This window comes from Haematobia irritans, chromosome 4 (genome assembly GCF_050003625.1).
Source record: "Haematobia irritans isolate KBUSLIRL chromosome 4, ASM5000362v1, whole genome shotgun sequence".
Lineage (NCBI taxonomy): Eukaryota > Metazoa > Arthropoda > Insecta > Diptera > Muscidae > Haematobia > Haematobia irritans.
Genome location: NC_134400.1, coordinates 96,430,130 through 96,446,805, shown reverse-complemented (window position 1 = coordinate 96,446,805; position 16,676 = coordinate 96,430,130). Strand labels below are relative to the sequence as shown.

Here is a 16,676-nt window from a genome sequence, read left to right as displayed (position 1 = left end):
GCTTTGGAAGACAACATTTCCGAAGAAATTCGGGCTATTCCGGCCGAAATGCTCGAAAAAGTTGCCCAAAATTGGACTTTCCGAATGGACCACCTAAGACGCAGCCGCGGTCAACATTTAAATGAAATTATCTTCAAAAAGTAAATGTCATGGACCAGTCTAACGTTTCAAATAAAGAACCGATGAGATTTTGCAAATTTTATGCGTTTTTAAAAAAAAAAAAGTTATCAAGCTCTTAACAAATCACCCTTTATAACAAGTCTGTATTTTATTATATTTACAGGGCAAATTAAAAATGCGGGATGTTTTGTTCAGGTCATGCGTCATTGAAAAGTGGTAATCAGAAGGAGAAATGTCTGGACTATGCGGCGGGTGGGGGTAGAACTTCCCATTTGAGTGTTTTGAAATATGTTTATGGCCGGGCGTTATCATGCTGCAAAATAACCACTTCAATTGCAGCACATCGTAGCTCATACACGGAATAAACCTTCAATAATGACGCAATCATGGTGAACACACACAGATTCTTTTTTTTTGTCTGCAAGAGGGTCTAGTTCGAAGATCTCCCGATTTGACTTCTTGGGCTTCTGACACCGCAATTTTTATTTGATTTGCCTAAAATTTGCCCATAAATGAGATGGTGAATCGATTAATGTATTCGTGTAGCCCACATATAAACCGATCTCCCAATTTGACCTTTTGATCGTCCGATTTCCCTGAAATTGGAAATCTAGAAGTATTTTAGGTCCTATCTTATGCCTGTTTCTACTTAAATTATTCTTTTTATCTTTTTGGTCAAAAACTCTAATTAAAGTGCAAACAATAACTTTCTTGGCCAATGGAACCCATTATCGAAGCTATTTGTTCCGTTATTTTTCCCAAATTGTTTCATCAATTCATAATGCCATGAATTCCGTACCATCTGGAAATCGGGTCGAGTGCATCCGGTTTAAATTTAGTACGTGATGTTAGTACATGATGCCAAAATTGATCGATATCGGTCCGTGATTTTTATTTTGATTTTACTTCTTGATCCTCTTAAAAATATCCGGTTGAAATGTCAGTATATGCTTTCTAAAGGTGGAATTACATACCATGCGGTCATGCGTGCGTCCGTTATATGCAATTGTCAAAAAAGTTAAAATGTGGGAAATACCATTGTTTAAATTACAATTGTGTAACTCAAGTGAAGAATCGTATTCGTCAACGCATTCGAATATAACGTATGTACGTATGATCGCATGGTTTGTTATTTCACATTAAGAGTTACTCAAAATAGGATGTTCATTGACTTTAATTTTGTATTTATTTTTGTAATGCAATATATCCAGCTGATGAGTCATCCTCAGTAGCTGGTTGCGCATCCCTCTGTCTCCACCCAGACATAGTCCGGACCATAGTTGTAACGTGACAAAATTAATTTAATTATTTATTTTGCCGTATATTATCAATCCAACTTACGTCACCCAACAGTCAACCAATTAACACATACGCACACATAACCCACCATTAGGTTTATAATCAACAGCTTAGTGGCTGTGTGTTGATGCATAGGAGTGATTTCTGGCGACAAAAATTAATTAATTACTTCATGTAAGCAGTGACAATTCCCAGTCACTTCATTGTATGCATTACTTATATAGTGGACGCTTTGCACAGCAAAGGCAGACTTGGATAGGCGACTGACTTAGACTTTGGACAAACTCCTGCATCTACTGTATACAGCTAGTTGGGGATCGTGCGACGAGTGGCAAATTGCACATCGTTCCGCTCGAAATTCGGTGATATTTTCTTTGCGTTGTCTGAGGTAGTTATTCCCAGACGCGAAATAAATATTACACAGAGACCTTCGGACCTACTGTTCCCCCACAGAGACCTTCGGGTCTACTGTTCCACCACAGAGACCTTCGGGCCTACTTTTCCACAATAGAAACCTTCAGGCCTACTGTTAGCTCATAGTTTATCTAGTAGCTATAGTAGCAGTTTTTATGATAGTCGTCAGTAGTACTAAACACCGACCTTGACCGATTACCGAACCGAAGCTGATCCTGACTATCACACCACTGCCACACCGTCTCTACAACTCTGTAGCAACACTAGCAACCGTTTGAAAACCGAAGATCTCATCAGCAGTTCCCGATCATCTACAAATCGACAAACAAGCAAGTTCCCAATCAACTAGAAATCGACGAATGCCGAATTTCCCAATCGCCAACGAGCCGAACTTCTCACCAACGACCAGACGTCCACGTCTCAACGAATTCAATAGCCTCCGATTGTCAACGAATCATCAACTACGCAGCATATACGAACCGATATTCTCCTCCATTACCGATTACAAACGAACCGAAGTTCCCTTCAACACCGACAACGAATTATCTACGAATCGAATACCTCATCAATTAACGAAGCTCTACGAACCGACGTCCTCATACATCAACATTCATCAACAAACCGAATAATCAACGACCACCGACCATCAAGAAACCGACGCACTCATCAACGAAACGAATCTCTCATCAAATCCCGATCATCAAGCAACCGAAGAATCGAAGTACTAAAGATTATCTACGAATCGAAGTACTAAAGATTATCTACGAATCGAATTCCTTCTTCATCTCACGAAGACACCATCCCGAATGCCCGCTCCCATTAGATTCCAACCATATTAGAGAGATTGTCTAATATCAAACAAGTAGATTTTAAAATAGTTTTTATCAATAAAACCGAATTAATTAATATTTAACTCGAAAGAGGTAAACAATTGTGTTGTTATTCCGTAAGGTTTAGTGGGTCCATACGGAGACCCACGCTTACCTCAGCCGACGACAAAACCCTGTTACACAATGTGTACGTTGTCCCTATATTATAGTGATGGAGCGCTCACGGGAAAGGGGGCGTTGGGACCGTTCGAAGAAAAACTGTGGAGGGTACATAAGATTCGTCCTGGTCGAACTTTAACCCGTATATACTTGGGTTTTCTATACCCTCCATAGGATGGGCCTTTATTAATATTGATCTAGACTCCATGAAATATATATATTCTGGGTTGTGATGAAATTCTGGGCCATCTAGCGATGCCCACTCGCCCGTCTGTCTTTTGAAACTTGGTACAAGTAGTTGCTATTGATGTAGGTCGGTTGGTATTGCAAATGTGCTATATCGGACCACTTTTACGTATATCTCCAATATAAACCTCCATATTTCACTGAACATCAGACGTATGTTTGGAACTCAAATTTTTTAACACAACATTTTTAAGTGCAAGCAAGTTCATAAACTAGCATAACCTGTTTCGCACATAAAATGTTTTTAAATATAATAGATGCAACCATATATTAATTTGGAAATAGCCTATAAACATATATGTGTTTAGAAAGAGAGATTTAGAGAGTATGCTGCAAGTAAAAGAATGGAAGTAACCAATTGGCGCCTTAAAAATATATATACACAAGGAAAATTTCATTAATTTTTTCTTTTCCTACCAGTGTATGTCCTAAGGTGAAACATAATATGTTTGAACAAACAATATTTTGTTTGGACCAATCCTAAAAATATATATGCTTGAAGCAAAATGTGTTTGGGGTATATGTTACAGAAGCGATTTTTTTTGAGGGTGTAGGTATTTAATCTGTCTTTTTTGTCTAACATATATCTCATATAGACTAACGTACAATTCGAAGGCGATGTTAAGAAGTTTTAAGATACCTTGTCATCGGCAAGTGTTACTTGAATCCAATTCGATTGTGAATGACAGCCTTTACTAGAAGTTTTTACGCAATCCATGGTGGAGGGTACAAAAGATTAGACCTGGCCGAACTTACGGCTGTATATACTTGTTTATTATTTTTTATTATAATTTGGAAGAAAGATCGAAAACTGTTTTGTTTAAAATCATTACATCTTATATAGTGGCCGTGTCCTTTTAACCTGAACAAAACTCGTTTTTGTCTGCAATCAAATCCAATTGGGCTATATTAGACCAGATTTTGATATAGCCCCCTTCGAAACTGAACATCAGACGTTTGCATCTATGTTGTTCTACATTTGCTTGTACATTCGTTGTATTAAAGAAGGGAAGTAGTGATAGGTAAATAAATGGATGTGAGAGATATAAGGAAGATGAAATTAGATTTGAAAATTAACAAGTATATACGGCCAGGCCGAATCTTATGTGAATTTCATACAAAGTTCTACTAAAGACTATCATCCACAATCGAATTGCTTGCGTTAGATTGGATGAGATTGGCTCTTCCACACCCAGAGATGGAATATGATCACCTCAAACATGTTTCAAAAGCAAAATGTTATCTTTGGACGGGGAACACGTAACATGTTTGTCGCAACCTTGTTATTTTCTCGGAAGTTGTGTATCTGATGTCGGCAACCATGGTTAGGTTAGGTATAGTGGCAGCCCGATATTTTAGACTATTCAGTCCATTGTGATACCACAGTGGTGAACTTCTCTCCTATCACTGAGTGCTGCCCGATTCTATGTTAAGCTCAATGACAAGGGACCTCCTTTTTATTGCCGAGTCCGAACGGTGTTCAACATTGCAGTGAAACCACTTAGAAAAGCTTTTAAACACCCAGAAATGTCACCAGCATTACTGAGATGGGATAATCCACCGCTGAAGAGCTTTGTGGTGTTTGTTCGAAACTGGGTTTTAACCCACGACACTGTGTATGTACGGCGGGCATGCTAACCACTGCACTACGGTGGCTCCCAAACCATGTATATGATTGGCGAGAAAGCAACAATTTTGCCGCAAACAAAAGTATATGTGCATCACAAAATTGTATAGAGTTCTTCCAAACAAACTTTTTACCGCAAAAAAAAATGTATCGGCTCCTTTGTCGTCTAAAATTTTGTTTGATAGGAAAGTATTTTTTCCTAAAAAAAACTCAAAAATTCTCTGCTTATAGCAAAAATGTTCCACTGTTACCATTGTAAATGATATCTAGTTACGCGGAGACAGCACAACAGGCAGCAATACCATTCAAGCACCGATTTGGTTACAACAAAATTAACCAGCAAACCAACTATGAAAGATGATCTATTGTCGCCCGGTGGACAGTTGGATGGATGCCGGCTAACTAAATGGTTGGGTGATGTGACAACAGAAAACAATAGAAGACATGATACGCAATCGCATTATTTATGATCGAGACAAAATCGGAGAGAAGAATTTGGATGGGCATATAAACAGAAAAACAGACCATCGAACAGTCACATAATTCTGGTGAATTATTAGCGAGTTTATCATTTACTAACGAAACGTCAACACAAGTGGCTACAACAGGACCAAACAAATAGCCAGAATTCTTATTTAGTCAAATGCCGGGGGATAGAAAACGATTGGCTTGTTAGCAAATGGCATTGCGTGGTAATGCAACTCTCTGGTCTTTGGGAAAGTTATCATCAGCAACTATCACTGCCCCACAGTTGGTGTAACAGAAACTAAACACGTGCTAAACATGATAGACGGCATTTTGCAACAACGCTCCTAACACTCGTCTTTCCAGCGCAGGCTGATGCGCATGCGTGCATTCACTTCACCACATAGGCTTTGCCAAAACACAATGCATGAAGGAGTACAGGCAAAAAAAAATCGCAAAGTTCATAGGGTTAAACGCTTGCTAAAGCACCCCAATCGATCTAAACGTTTTGGCCACTTTTACCATTTAACAAATGCCACACAATGATGTGCTTCAACTTTTGGCCAATGATTCAAGCGTTGCTATTAGTCTCATGACTAATACACGGGAGTACAGCTCTCGGGCTTTGGCCGATTATGGTGAGTATTTTTGCTGACTACACTTGCTGCGATTTATTATACTTGGAAAGCATAACCGCAACTTCTATCATCCATCTTTGGGTTGATTTAGTCAGAAAGTCATTATTACCATCGTCCAAATTGTACTTCGAAGATTTGAAGACCACAAATTTAACTGTTTTACATAAAACAATGGCAGTTCTAAAGAAATTAGAAAGTATTTTCACAACATACAATATTGACAAGTAGTTACAGCCAAAAGTCGTCGTAAGTCACGCTGATGACAACGGCGTTAGTGTGCGTTATTAACCAACTAATTGTCTTGAATCACGAAAATAATCGTTTCGTGGGTGTATGTGAATAACAAATTTCGGAAAATAATCCCGTTCACGAATTTACTAAAACTTACGAGTTGAATTCGCTTACAATTTTAGTGATACCTATGATATCTTCAATTTACTTTCTTTTACCTGGCAATTAAAACCAAATGGAGCTAAATGAAAAAGGGCGTTAATCGCACCAAACTTTACATGCGACTCAATGGCGAATCACTAAAATTTTCTTGAATGGATCGATTTTTCGTGTGGCACGACAGCTCGATCGTGTCTTTTCGTGCATAAAAACTGATTTTGTTTTCGTGAGTTCTACCACCCTTCAGTTTTTTGTATGTGTGTGTGACCTTCTGTATAATATTTTTTTTACGTGCACACCTCTATCTCAGACCCCATATGGTATATTCTGAGTCGTGATGAAATTTTGAGTCTATATCGGTCCATAATTATATCAAGCCCCGATATAAACCGATCCCCAGATTTGACTTTCCAAGACTCTTGGAAGAACAAAGTTCATCCGATCCAGTTGAAATTTAGTGCGTAATGGTGGTATACCCTCCAGCAACCCTACGAAAATTAGCAGTGACGTGGGTGGCCAGTATGGATCATATTGGTCAATTATTATATATACACGATAAACGATTAGTTCTCGGTCTACTAGCAGGTCAAGCTCGAAGATGAGCTATATCAGTCCAGGTTTTGATATAGCCCCCTTGTAAACCGACCACCCGATTTGGGGTCTTTGGCTTCTAGAAACCGTAGTCTGATCCAATTTGACCGAAATTGAAAATCTAGTGCTATTTTGAGATCACACATAGCCATACCGAATATGGTGTGTATCGGTCCATGTTTAGCCCCCATATAGACCGATCTCCCGATTTTGCTTTTTGAGCTTTTATAAACCGAAATTTTTATCCGATTAGCATGAAATTGGAAATCTGAAGGTATTTTAGGTCCACAAGTAGATGTTCCGAATATGATGTGTATCGGTCCATGTTTTGGGTTCAAGAAACTTTAATATAGAATAGCCAGCACTCATTGATTTCACATAATTTCGCCACAGAAACCAAACAGAAACGTGTACTTAAAAACATCTGAAAGGAGAAGACACACCCAAAACATTATTTTCAGCATTAGTGAAGTTTTAACGGTATCGGGAAGTACATCACATGAATTTCAAAAAAAAATGGAAGATATTTTTCTTAATATACTTTACGAACAGTCCTGGTAAGGTGGCACCTTATCCCCAAAATATTTAATAATCCTCCACATTTCCTGCGAAATTTTGGATGTAGCTCTCCCTCCCGGGCTAATTAAAAAATTAAGTCCCAAGTTCCCATTTAGAGCTCATCGCTACCTTACCTCAAAGCGGATTTTGTCCAGAGGTCAACATCAATCTTCCATTAATTGCATTGCTTTACTATAAAATAAAGTTAGGAGCCACCGTGATACAATGGTTAGCATGCCTGCCTTGCATACACAGGGTCGTGGGTTCGATTCCTGCTTCGACCGAACACCAAAAAGTTTTTCAGCGGTGGATTATCCCACCTCAGTAATGCTGGTGACATTTCTGAGGATTTCAAAGCTTCTCTAAGTGGTTTCACTGCAATGTGGAACGCCATTCGGACTCGGCTTTAAAAAGGAGGTCCCTTGTCATTAAGCTTAACATGGAATCGGGCAGCACTCAGTGATAAGAGAGAAGTTCACCAATGTGTTATCACAATGGACTGAATAGTCTAAGTGAGCCTGATACATCGGGCTGCCACCTAACCTAATCTAACCTAAAGTTGGGCAAAGGTTAGGACTCCTCCCTGACCAATTATCGAGAAATATAGAAGCCGATTTTTTTTCTAGAGTTCAACCTCAACCTTCTATGAATGTATTAAGAAAATCGGATAACTGTTCTCCAATATTTCTGTACAAATATCAAGAAAGCACCCCATATTAATTTCATATATGTAAATCAGAGAAGTTTACCTTTTTTGCTTTACTATAAAAAAGTCGGACAAATGGGAGATCCCCCTCCCCGACCGAATATCGGAAAAGAAAGTAACGGATATTTATCGAAAAACCACACTTAAACTTCACTGAAAAATTCTAACAAATCGAAGAACTTAAGTTTAATTTCCAAAAGTCGGGCAAGAGGGAGGTCCCCCCACAAAGAGACGGAGGTTTTATTTTGCTCGCGGAGTAGTATAGAGTGGTTGCCAAACGTTCAATTACTTTTCTAGGTGGAATCAATAATGACCTACAGAGTGTTTGAATGTCAATTATATTACCAAAATTAAATTTCGGGTGTGAATTTTATTGATACTAATCTATTCTTAAGTCCATTATCTGCCATTTCTTGTTTTTGACATATTTTGTGTTTGTAAGCTATATAGTATTGATTCAAATACAAGCGATTATAATTCGGCGAAATGTTGCGTATTTAGGTGAATTTTCTGGAATTATAACCCCTCTCCCAATCCTTAAACAACTGCCTTAGACCATGAATCTGCAAACTTTTCAGATTGTGTTTCTTGTCCACCCGACCGACTGGTATAGATTTTCAGTTGTCAAAAGATTGTCAACATTTTATTTGTATGTCGGCGATGTTTGTATTGTCTGTCGTCATGGGTGACTGCAGCCTCCACTTCTAATACGTTGTTTTTATTTTTATTCTATTATTGGATTTAATTTTCCCTTCGCTTAACTACAATCAAAAGGCGAGTGAATGTCCTAGCGAGAATTGTGATAGCCATGTATGTATCAATAGAATCAAAGTGACAGTGAGATTGTGGCGGCGTCTCAGAAATTGTTTTGGACTTTATAGCCACTTCTGCGCTAGACAACATGTAACTAGAGTTTTGTACTAACTACTGGCCACCGCCACCACGATGACTGTATCAAAAATTTTGGCCAAAACCAACAACCATCAATACCACTAATCTTCCTTCAACCAATTTTCATTGTTATCGTTGGAATATAACACATGGTCGCTCTGTAATGATGTGTACGCCGGCGCAATCGACAATGGTCGTGTATACCACCACCCAACAAACAAAGATTGAAGTTGTTCCACAAACATTATGGAAAAGGCTTGGAAAATGCGCTACGTTGAAAATAAATGGTGCAATAGCGAACATCAATAGAATAAAATAAAAAAGTTCACCTCAGCAGAGATTTTTCTTTTCCATGGAAGTTTTTTAGAAAATTAAAAAATATTCTGCTTTTGAGAACATATTTTACCAAAGGTTCCGTTCAAATCTGGTGATCGGTTTATATGGGTCGATATGCACAAATTTTTGCATGGTTGTTAGAGGCAGTGTTGCCAGGTTGGGGGTTTCCCCCCCAAATTTAGAGGTTTTTTATACGTTTAGGGGGATTTTTAGGGGTAACATTTATTTGGGGGGATTTTTGGGGGTAAAAAAATATCTTAGATCTTATAAAGTGGAGCAATTCTCAACAAAATTTGGAAGAATTCTGGCATGAATTTTGAGGAAAAAATAAGGGAAGTCAACCCATGTTCCTAAAAATACAAGCACGTATGCAATGACATTCTTTTTTAAACGCATCTGTTGAAGGGACATTTTTAATATTTGATACAATTAAAAACAAGGTTAGGTTAGGTGGCACCCCGATGTATCAGGCTCACTTAGACTATTCAGGCCATTGTGATACTACACTGGTGAACTTCTCTCGTTTCACTGCCCGATTCCAAGTTAAGCTCAATGTAAAGGGACCTCCTTTTTACAGCCGAGTCCGAACGGAGTTCCACATTGCAGTGCAACCACCTGGGGAAGCGTTGAAACTCTCAGAAATGTCATCAGCATTACTGAGGTGGGATAATCCGCCGATAAAAACTTTGTGATGTTCGGTCGAAGTAGGAATCGAACCCGAATTTGTGACAAGTGGTGTAATGATTTTATCTAATGATTCTTATTTACTTCAAAAGAACATTTTTAGCATAAAAAAAAACTTATTTTGTCTAAAATTTTGTTCCTCAGAAAAAATCTTCTTTCAATTTATATATTTGTGTTAAATTTAATTTTTTAAGTGCATCACTACAGGATTTTTAACAAAATTTTAGACCTTTTTTGTATTATTTACATACTTAAAATTTTTGGGGGTTTTTGAAAAAAGTCTAGACCAATTTGGGGGTTTTTTTCTTAAGATTTGGGGGGAAGAATCAAAAATTACCTGGCAACACTGGTTAGAGGGCATATACACCCTCAAAAAAAAAATTGTGTTAAAAAATTTGAATTCCAAATATATATTTTTTACACCGAATTGCAACCGGATCGGATGAAACTTGTTCTTCCCGAAGGCTCCGTAAGAGTGCTCCGATATGGCAAAACGTACACTACCACTCGACCTACATAAATAACAACTACTTATACCAAGTCTCAAGTCGATAGCTTGTTTCATTCGCAAGTTAGCGTGATTTCCACAGACGGACAGATGGAATGGAATGACAAAGTATGTATACAAAGTTAGTACCCATGGTGGAGGGTATAAAATATAGCGCTTTACTTTGTTCCATTACATATTAACCACCCTGTACTTGTTTTGAATCACTATTTTTGCTGGGCAGAATTTGCAATGAACTTGAAAAAGCGCACACTTCAATCGTTTTAACAGGTCGATCAATTGATTGTGCGAGGGGTCTCGTAAGAATGGAAAATTGTTCAAAAATTTTATCAATACAAATTGTAGAATTTTCAAATTTATCATCATCACATAGAAGTAAAAAGAAAGATATTATGAAATAATCTTTGACATATTTATGAAAATTCGGTCGATATCCGAATCTATTATTTGACATTTTGCATGATCATGTTTTTGCATAGACATTTGGCAGATATATTCATAATTTAAATGGTTCTCTATACGTGCGCACGTGAGTAATATTTTATTCGCGCACACTCACGCACGAAAATCTATTAAAGACTCGCACTCACAATTTGAAATGTCGAGACTCACCAAAAATATCATGACTCACGAATAATTTTATGAGTAATTTACCTGAAGGACCTGACTGAAAAGATGACCATTATTAAAATCGAGAGCGTTGTTAAACTCTTAACACCCTACACGCAGAGAAGGAATATGATCACCCCAACCATGTTCCAAGAGCAAAATGTTACTTTTTCACGGAAAATATGTTGCATGTTCGTCGAAACCATGTTCTTTTCTCGGAAATTATGTATCTGATTTCGGAAAGCATGTTATGTTTGACGAGAAAAGAATATTTTTGCGTCTAAAATGCTACATGGTCGCTGTAAAAATGTAACATGGTGCTCTTGAAACATGTTTGAGGTGATCATATTCCTTCTCTGGGTGTAGGTGTTACTAAAATTGGAAATGAATTCAACTGGAAAGAGTTTTATGTACGTGAGCGGGATTATTTTCGTGAGTGTATTTTTCCGAAATTCGGTACTCACACACACTCACGAAGATATTATTTTCGTGACTCATGCACGACATTTGCACGCAGAGAAGAAACATGATTGCCACAATCATATTCGAAGGGCAAAATAATATGATTAGAGCTATTTTTGCGGCGACCATGTAACATTTTCACCCGCAACCATGTTGGCTCAGTGAACATGGTTCTAAGAAAAATAAAGTTGTCCTCATCTAAAATGTTATTATATTGATAAAAAGAATTTTGTTAGAATCAAAATACAATGATCACAATCTAAAATGTTATGGTATTCGTCAAAAATGTTCTTCTTCCAGTTAAAAGAGCATGGCCACAACCTAAAATGTTTTGATCTTTATGAAAAAAACTTCTTTCGTCGTCGAAAAAAGGACGCCACTTGAGAAAAGAAAACACAAAATGAACTTTATTTATTTGTTTTTATTTATTTATAAATTAATTCATTGTTTGTATTTATAATGTCGTGCAAGCAAACATCACATATTTGTACACACTCTATTTTGGTTCAATTTCAACAATAAGTAATCATTCCATATTTACTTCATGCCCATCAAATGTATCAACGCAGACATCATGTAACTGCAAATAAAAATAAATTATATCACATAGCAAAATGCAGAACAAAAAACAGGTACATTTTTTCAATTACACTTCCCTTTTTTTGTTTTCACATAAAACCACGTGCCACTTTTGAATAAATAAATTAACACAAAACACAGTAATTCTTTATTCTCCGTCCATTCCAAGAAACAATCACCACACGACTGACGCGCAAAATGTTTTTATAAAATCCTTTTCGCTGCAAAAAAATTAAAAAATTAAATTGAAAACAATGTCTTTATGGCCATGTAATGGTTCTACACATGTCTATACGTAACCTATAAAAATACTTTTGTCTCTGCAAAAAAGTAAAAAAATTGAATGGTCAGGTACATGATTTTCCCGACCATGTAATGGTCTCAAATTCTATCATTTAAATAATATGTTTGCGGAATTTGAGAAGCATTTAAATGCTTATTGCCAACATATATTTCTCTCCGCTCGAAAATTATTTTTACAAAGACAAAATACATGGTTTTCGCGACAATTACATACTCTAGATAAGCATTAAATGGATGCGGCAACCATGTCCAAACATGTTTTTCTGTGCGTGTGGTTGATTTATCACGCTCACACACACGCACACCGTTGCCATCAGCGTGAGTGACGAAAATCATCGTGAGTCACGACCACTTCGTGTCACGTTCACACCTCTAGTACTCTACGCCATGGATTGCGTCACTTTTGTAATTGATCGGCTTATATGAAGGCTACTCAGGAAAAACTGGGTAAGCACTAGTGATTCTTCCAGTAATACCGGTAATCAAAAACTTACATGGAATTTTAAAATAATAACTTACCAGTATAAACCAAAAGTGATTCCTTTTATAAATAAAGTATATAAATATATTCTGAGCCGTGGTGAAATTCTGAGTCGATCTAAGCATGTCCGTCCGGCCATCTGTTGAAATCACGCTAACTTCCGAACGAAATAAGCTATCGACTTGAAACTTGGCACAAGTAGTTGCTATTGATGTAGGTCAGATGGTGTTGCAAATGGGCCATATCGGTCCACTTTTACGTATAGCCCCCATATAAACGGATCCCCAGATTTGGCTTGCGGAGCCTCTAAGAGAAGCCTATTTCATCCGATCTGGCTGAAATTTGGTACATGGTGTTTGTATATGGTCTCTACCACGCAAAACCTGATCCACATCGGTCCATAATTATATATAGCCCCCATATAAACCGATCACCAGATTTGGCTTGCGGAGCCTCTAAGAGAAGCAAATTTCATCCGATCCGGTTGAAATTTGGAACATGGTATTAGTATATGGCATATGGCCGCTAACAACCATACCAAAATTGGTCCATATCGGTCTATAGTTATATATAGCCGATCCCAATCACACAAAAATTGGTCCATATCGGTCCATAATTATATATAGCCCCCATATAAACCGTTCCCCAGATTTAATCTCCGGTTGCCACACGAGCCAAAAATAATCTGCCAAAATTTTATTTCTATAGAACATTTTGTTAAAATATTATTTCTATAGAAAATTTTGTTAAAATTTTATTTCTATAAAAAAATTTTGTCAAAAAAATTTTTTTTTTGGGAATCGTACGAAAATTTTCATTTGTTTTAGTTCATATTGAACTTATATGTACGGTCATTGAATTTTATATTCACGTTTAGTTCATAAAATTTTTGAGACATACTTAAAAAAAGTAAGATTTCATTAAGCTGTGGAAAATTTCGATAAAAATTATAAAATTTAACTACAAGCAAATAATTTTTTTCCAATAAAAATAAGTTAAATTTAGCGTTTGTTTAACTACGGAAATTTTTTTCTGTGTATATTTTGCCCAAAATCCATTAAAAAATAGATCCACGAACAATATGTTGATTATAAAGGGTGATACGGTCAACATTTGGTCAAGGGAAAACGCGTGTAAATCGGTGAAATCGTTTATTTAAAAAATCAAATTAAATTTCTTTTCCAAGTTCAATTAGTATAAAATTCAGGAAAAATATTCAGTTAGGCTTTCCCTTTTCCAAATCCGAATTGCCGGGCCTCACGCTTGACACCTGCCATCAGATTTTGTACAGCCACCTTGTCCACCTTCTTCGCCGCAGAAAGCCAGTTCGCCTTGAACTGCTGCTCGTCCTTAGCAGTTTTTTGGTCTTCTTTAGGTTCCGCTTGACAATAATTCTCAATTGGGCGGAGCTCTGGCGTGTTGGGAGGGTTCTAGTCCTTGGGAACCACCTGCACGTTGTTGGCGGCGTACCACTCCATGGCCTTTTTACCGTAATGGCAAGATGCCAAATCCGGCCAAAATAGTACGGAACAACCGTGTTTCTTCAGGAAAGGCAGCAGACGTTTATTCAAACACTCTTTCACGTAAATTTCTTGGTTGACAGTCCCGGAAGCTATGAAAATGCTGCTTTTCAAGCCACAGGTACAGATGGCTTGCCAAACCAGATATTTCTTTGCGAACTTTGACAGTTTTATGTGCTTGAAAATATCTGCTACCTTTCCCCTTCCTTTTGCCGTATAAAACTCCTGTCCCGGAAGCTGCTTGTAGTCGGCTTTGACGTAGGTTTCGTCGTCCATTACCACGCAGTCAAACTTCGTCAGCATCCGGGATCGCGCTTTGGCCGTCGTATTTTGTTTATCATCGCGATTTTGAGTCACTACCTTCTTGTAAGTCGATAGTCCGGCTCGTTTTTGGCTTGATGCACGGTTGTAGACGATACACCCAGCTTATTTACGGCATCTCGGAGAGAGAGGTTAGGGCTTCGCTTGAAACTACCGGCAACTCTCTTTGTCATCTCAGCGGCTTCCGGTTTTCGATTTCCCCCGATCCAGACTTCCTGGCTGTCCACAAACGTTCCCCAAACACTTTAATTAAATTTGTAACGGTTGATTTGGCAACTTTTAGCGATTTTGCCAGCTTTGCGTGCGAGTAGCTCGGATTTTCGAGATGCGCGAGCAAAATTTTGATACGCTGCTCTTCTTGCTTGGACGGCATTTTGACAACTGAAGAGTGAATTCCAAAATCAAAATAGGAGCAACATTCTACACACACACACCTTCAAAATGAGGGGTGTTCAGGTTTTTAAATGCAAAATTGAAAGAAATACGTCAAGTTTATATTGACCAAATTTTGACCGGATCACCCTGTACTTATAGCAAAATTAAGTGTCTCGCAGAAGATATATCGAGCAATAACATATAACAGAAATGTACATCTTTATAATCGGGGCTGAAATATGTCAGCAAACTTGACAAATAAGTATCATCGGGTAATAAAGAAGACCCAATACCAGAGCATAATTCATTTAATCGCTGACCCTCCCAAATTTTCCATAGGAGCGATGGAAAATAAAAGACAAATGACTGGATAAGCTATACAATAACAACCCATTGATAGCAGCGCATGTATACATGTTCAGATTTATTAATAATTTCTGGTCCAACTCCTTCTGCTATTTCCATTGCCTTCATCCGATCTACGAGTTTGGTACTGTTTGACGCAAAATATTCTTCTATATCGTAATAACTCAAAATATATGTTCCCATAGTCCAGCAATAGGAATTCACATAATCCAACTGCTTCTCGTCACTAATACAATTGATTGGTTCTCCAAAATATTGTTTGGCAGAAAGGAGAATACAGTGTACATGTCAATAATATGACCACCGTGCATTTGGAATGCAACGTAAAGATCAAATCATATATTCTAACAGACTTAAATTGTAAATATTTTGATAGAGGCTTCACTGTGTCATACATGGTCTTTCAAAGATTTTACAAAGATTTGTTCAGGAAAAATTATATTTTCTAATGTAAGACAATTTTATTAAAGGAAAAAAACGTGTTTTAGCGGACATTCCTTGCAGTACACAAAATTTGGATTGCGGAGCCTCTAAGAGAAGCATATTTCATCCGATCCGGCTGAAAATTGGTATATGGTGTTGGTATATGGTCTCTAACAACCACGCGAAAATTGGTCCACATCGGTCCACAATTATATATAGCCCCCATATAAACAGATTTGGCTTGCGGAGCCTCTAAGAGAAGCAAATTTCATCCGATCCGGTTGAAATTTGGAACATCGTGTTAGTATATGGTATATGGGCGCTAACAACTCTACCAAAATTGGTCCATATCGGTCTATAGGTATATATAGCCGATCCCCAATCACACAAAAATTGGTCCATATCGGTTCATAATCATGGTTGCCACTCGAGCCAAAAATAACCTGACAAAATTTTATTTCTATAGAAAATTTTGTTAAAATGTTATTTCTATAGAAAATTTTGTTAAAATTTCATTTCAATAGAAAATTTTGTCAAAACTTTATTTCTATAGAATTTTTTGTCAAAATTTTATTTCTATAGAAAATATTGTCAAAATTGTATTTCTATAGAAAATTTTGTAAAAATTTTATTTCTACAAAAAAATTTTTGCCAAAATTTTATTTCTATAGAAAATTTTGTCAAACTGAATTATATACATATTTAATCGTTCTTTTTATACCCTCCACCATAGGATGGGGGTATATTAACTTTGTCATTCCGTTTGTAACACATC

General features: G+C 37.2%; 1 pseudogene; it reads right to left on the bottom strand.

The window, feature by feature from the left end:
- Window positions 1–5,815: 5,815 nt before the first annotated feature.
- On the bottom strand, window positions 5,816–15,957 carry LOC142235676 (innexin inx5-like; annotated as a pseudogene).
- Window positions 15,958–16,676: the final 719 nt, after the last annotated feature.